Raw genomic sequence first — 5900 nt, 5'->3', positions numbered from 1 at the left:
CTTCCCAATGGGCACACGTCATCGCGGCTACAAAATCCTCGTGGGGTTATTGTGCAGAGCAAATCAGAACTGCAGCTGCGCGGCCGGTGCCCATACAGTCGGACACTTACTGTAAAGCGTCAGGCCTCTGTCAGGCGTGGTGGGGTGACTTTCTCTCGTCCTCCTGGAGGACCTCGCACTAGCCGGGGACTGGGCTCTCTGGGGTCTCTTCTGGCTGCTGAGCGGGCCCTCCCTGTGAACTTGGGGTTGGCTCCTCTCAGGACCCTCGGCGCAGGCGGAAGCCAGGTGCCCCCGGCTGCTTGGTTTCTGGTTGGGAGATGACACACCGATCAGCGTGGTGCTCCACCGCAGTACTGGATTTTGATACAGCCAGGAAGTCATTTGAACAATGGCACGGATAACCCATATGGGTGGCTCCCATAATACCACGTCCTTCCGGCCAGAGCCGGAACAGATCTTAGCACACGGGAAGGAGCTTTCAGCGTTTATAAGACACAGAGGTCACACAAGAACAAAGAGGGGGTGTCTGTGGTCTGGGGGCCTCCCATCTCCAACCCCAACGCTGTCTGGGGGAGACACAAACTCTTCCAGAGCGCTGCACTTTGTGGTGAGGACGAGGGACTTAAAAGGGGGCGGGGGGTGGTGGTGGTGGTGGTGGTAACCGTATGCTGGTCTCTCTCTCTGACCGATGGGCCCCGTTCGGGGGCTGTAAGCTTATCGTTTGCCTGCCCCACTTGTATCATGGCCAGGGAGACACGTAACAGACACACTACCAGATGTTTTATATTCCCATCTCAACAGATGCCAGGCCCTGGTGAGGGGCAGGGGGTTGATCTGAGAAGTAAAGATTCCAGGAGGGAGAGGGATAGAGAAAAAAACAAACAGCCTAAAACACCCTCATGACATCCTGCCTTGTCCAAAGGGCTTGCTCCTCACACCAGGTAAGGTCTGGAGAAGTTGTCTTCGACATGTAAAAGGTAGCCGCCACGAATCCAGGTTCAGATCTGCTCGGGGCGGCTCTCCTTTGGTTGAGAAGTCTGGGTTGGCCTCTGGCACCCCTGTTGCCTATACCAAGCTTCCTTCTGGTCCTCTCCCCACCTCCACCACTACCTTGCTGGCTCTGCTTTGGACGTGCCCTCTCTGGACACGCATACCCGCTAAACCTCCTCCAGGGGCCCTTCTTGAGACGCTCCTGCTGGATGTGAATGTCAAGGGCTCCACACGCGCCTGCCTCGTCCGCAATGGACCCGCAGCGGCATCCCCCAACGGACTCCATCTGCAGCCTGAAGCTTGTCGTTACTGCCTGGTTCTCGACTTCTAAAAAAAACATGGGCCGGTGAAACCCTGATGTCTAGAACTGGATAAATCCATCTTTTAAATAGGTCGGGGATTCAGAGCACTCATGGAAAAGCGGAACTTCGCAGACATGGTTTGAAGTCCGCACCTATCTATCGGCCATACGTGTGTGTGTGCAGCTCTGGGAACAACGGAAAGAGGTTGGTGAGTAAGAATGAGTTCCTACCCCAAGAGAAAGCGGGCCATGATTTCTAGCTCTGTTGCCTTGGTAACACTACTTCTTCAAAATCAGAAATCCTCTCCTTCTCTGAAGTGTATCATTGTGGAAAGAAAAGAAGCCATAGTGTGGCGATTACAGGGCCCATCTCAGGAAGGACTTAGCACGTGTTCCGAATCCTGGCGTCCTAACTGAAACCCAGAATTGCCTTCGTGAGGAGTCAAAACAGCCGACTCTTGGCCTGTAGTAGTAATCATGGCCTTTCCTTCGTCTCCCGCTCCGTGACCAGCCACACAAGAAGAGCTTTATGCAGGAGGACTTCGTGCTAAGAGAAGTGGATGTATCGACAAAAATAAACCTAAGTTCTGGCTGTCAGGAGCTTGAAAATGGTCATTTTTCCTCAAAGAATAACTCAAGAAAAGTGTCTGAATCTAATCAAATGTTCTTTTTCCTACCCGGCACTATAGGAGGAGAGAATGAATCCTAAGAAGAGTTCATTAATTTTCTGGAAATGCTATTACTTACCAGATCGCCAAGGGACAAGGAGATCATGGTGGGTACGAGTGAAGGTTTGGCAATCAGATGGGCTTACATGAGCTGTAGTACATCTCTCCCTGCCTAATTGGATGGACTTTAGGACGTTGGCCTCTGTAAGTCTAATTTACTGAAACACCATAAAGAGATATAACCACTGTTTCATCAGGAGCCCTGGTGGTGCAGTGGTTAAGTACTTGGATGCTAACCCAGAGGTGGCTACTTAGAAACCATGCAGTGGTGATCTGGCTGCATCCTAGAAAACACTATGGGGCCAGTTTTGCTCTACTCGACATCAGGTCACAGTGGGTCAGAATCCACCCAGTAGCACACAACCAGTGACAAGTATAACTTTTTTGGGTTCCTAGAGGGTTAGATGAGTTAATGATCTCTAAAGTGCTGAGAGCCACAGCCTGGCATTTGGCTATCCCATAAAGTGGTGTTCCACCCTGTTAGTCCCTGTCTCATCCCCAAAGAACAGCATTGCATCCCCTCACCTGGTGGTGCAGGAAAGATGGGTACACAACTTTCTTTGCTGGTGCTGCTCCTGGAGGCACCAGGTGACTTCAGCTCCTGCCCAGCATTGGCGATGCCATTGAATGGAACAGTCCACCTGGGAAGGAACTGTCTCTGGTGCTGAACAAGCCCCACTCACCACGCTCCTGCTTCTGCTCGCAGGGACTCCCAGTTACTAAGCTGTTGAGCCGATCGACCTTTCAAGGACAAGCAGGAAGGAAAAGGAGCTTAAATGGAATCTCTGGACCTCAGAGACATCCTTTGGTCTCTGTGGATTTGGAGAAGAGATGAAGTGGAAACCTTTTTATTTTTTTTTAACTGATGCTGTGACGCGATGGGGGGAAGAGGAGCAGAGGGAGTTGCTTTCAAGCTGGCCAAGGTCAGATAAACACAGATTCATTTAGTACCCCCAAGTGCAAAGCCTCTTCTTAGAACTGGGGGCAGAGGGAGGGGTCAGAAACACTGATGGAGTCAGGGGTGGGGCCCACCAACATGGAAACACGGGTTCGTAACCCGTTGTGAGAGACACACACAGAATTGGGGCGCAAGGAGAAGATCTCTTAGTCCTGGGCTCAGAAAATGATTCCCGGGAGAGGTAAGTCTCGAAAGTTGCTTCTATTTACACAACATACAAGTCGAGAAATAGCCCTCACGCGACGATCCCGGTGCTGAATTCTCTGAAGACGATCTTAACACTTTGCTCACCACCAGACCGCATGACCGTGACCCTCGAAGCCTGCCCTTCCAGGACCGAGCGTTTCTTCCTCACAGAGGATGGGTCCCTCATCCTGATCAGTACATCGCCATGAAAGAAGATCAAATGTCAGAGTTCCCCTCCTTTTTTGGGGGTGTGTGTGTGTGTTAAAAGAAACAACAGACAATGATCTAGAAATATCATGGAAAATATATCAACTTCTCCTAGGGAGAACTAAGAGACAAGGTCATTAATGCTGTCATATTTTGATACCTTAAAATATTTTAATTAAATTCTTCATAAGTTATAAGGAGCATACACTTACTACACCCAATACGAAACATAAAATCATATGTTTTACGACACCCAACACAAAACATAAATAGAAAACTTGGTTTACTTTCATTCCCACTCCACTCACTCTGTTTCTTGACTCTTCCCCTCTGTATACAATGTTGTTTGTGTAAAGCCTTCTGAACATTTTCATATAACTCCTTCTGAACCTTTTATCATAGAAATAGCCATCAACACAACATGCATTTGCTAGTGAGGGCGTTTTTTTTTCCTGAGATGTCTCCCTTGCTGGAAGCCCGCCCCTTCTCCTGATGAAGTCCATGACGTCCTTTAAAATGCACATCCATTGCCGCTTTGTTGTAAATAGCATGTCATCACAGCACATAATGAACTCAGTCTCTAATCATCACCATCATCATCATCATGTCTTAAGTCTGTGCAAGAATTTTCCTTTTCACACCGGTGCTCCATTATTTCTCCATGGAAATCTTGGATGGCAGGAAGAGGAGGGGTTATTTCCAGCCCTTCCTGTTCTACAGTGGGTGGAATGAAGCCCGAGGAAGGGAAGTAACTTACCTGGAATCCAATAGCAAGGGTTCTGGCTCAGGTTGGACTCACAGGTTATGAGAGTCCCAATCCACCTTTTGGAAGTATGACTCGGGGTTCCCCCTTGAAATAGGGATTCTTGTTCCTTTTTTTTTTCATCTATGGGGGTAGCTATGGAAATATATAGAGTGGAGAGCATTGCTTGAAGACTTACTATACCAAGCACTGTCAACGGCTCTTCCTTGCTTCCCCTCATTTGATGTGACCACTCTGTGGAGTATGGATAACAACGATCCCCGATTCCCGATTCATAGATGAGATGACTGAGGTTTGGGGAAATCAAGTCACAGTCCATGCAGGGCCACAAGGGGTGGGGATGGGGTGGGGAGAGGAACCGACCCCAAGGGCTCCATAGGAAGCAAATGTCTAAAAAATAATGATGGCAACATATCTACAAATGTGCTTGTTACTATTGACTTATGGGTTGTTCTAAGAGCTGGATGAGCCCTCAATAAAATAATTAAAAAACAAAAACAAACAAAAGAACAACACAGAAGGTGAAGAGGCTTTTTTGAGGATTAAAGTGCGTCGGACCCAGGCCATGGTATTTCCTATTGCCTCACGTGCCTGTGAAAGTGGGACTCTGAATAAGAAAGTATCGATCATTGGAGTTGTGATGCTGGTGAACAATCGTGAGAGGTCCACGGACTGCCAAGGGAACAAACAAACACATCTCAGAAGGGGTACAACCGGCATGCTTCTCAGAGGCCAAGATGGCAAGACAGCGACTCCCGTGCTTTGAGGACAGGCTCTGCCCTGGGACAGGACACCGCACTTCAAAGTCGAAGGGCAGGAAAAAGAGGAAGACCCCCAAGGAGGTGGGTTGATTCCGTGGCTACAACAATGAACTCAAACAGAACAACAATTGTTAGCACAGGACCGGCAGAGTTGGAACGGACTTGGGGGCACGACAACATTTATTAGTAAGTTGAGTGCTGTTTGAGAAAATTGGTGCCCATTCAGGTTTCCTCTTCAAAAACTTCCTGATTATAGGCTTTGCTCATTTTCCCCCCAGTTCCTTGAAAATTCCAGTTATTAGCAATATCTAATATCTAACTGCTAATTGGCTGGTCATCTGATAGACAACTATACTTATGATGCCTTTTCTTGACTCACAATACTTCATTTTAATGTCACATATATCCGTCTTCTTGTCTGCCCACTGAGTCTTACTTAAAACATCCCTCATACTTGTAGATCGCAGAGCTAGTGTCCTTTATAGCATTTGGTTGTTACCTTACAGTGATTGTTCATTAATTTATATAAAGCCTATTTAAAAAGAAGAAGAAGAAGAATTTGTACAATCACCAGCACAATCAGTTTGAGAACATTTTCTTCATTCTTGTACTCATCATTGCTAGTTCCCTATTCCCTGCCAACCTCCCTGTCATACCCCCAAAGAACCATTAATCCCATTACGACTGTCCTTATAGATTTACCTATCCTGGATTTCATCTACAGAAAAACATTTAAACAACTTGAACTTCCTGCTCCCAGCCAGTGCAGGGTGTCCCTCCTAGTGGGGCCCCTCCGTGGTTGCTGAGGGAACCTCCTGCCCCTTCACAGCTGTCCACATCCCCCATCACCTCCTACACCTAAGTTCACCTCTGATCTTTAAAATTTACACGGACAGCTTTGTTTCTACTATCCCTTACAGGGTCAATATTTTCAAGTAGATGAAATATAATCATCAATAAAAATTAAAATATTTGGTATCCCCCTTAATATTATAAAACAAAATAG

The sequence above is a fragment of the Echinops telfairi genome, unplaced genomic scaffold (assembly GCF_000313985.2).
Source record: "Echinops telfairi isolate 266 unplaced genomic scaffold, ASM31398v2 ScPeMD7_655;HRSCAF=1070, whole genome shotgun sequence".
NCBI classification, from domain to species: domain Eukaryota; kingdom Metazoa; phylum Chordata; class Mammalia; order Afrosoricida; family Tenrecidae; genus Echinops; species Echinops telfairi.
The sequence above is the reverse complement of the archived record's forward strand: the minus strand, read 5'-3'. Positions refer to the sequence as shown.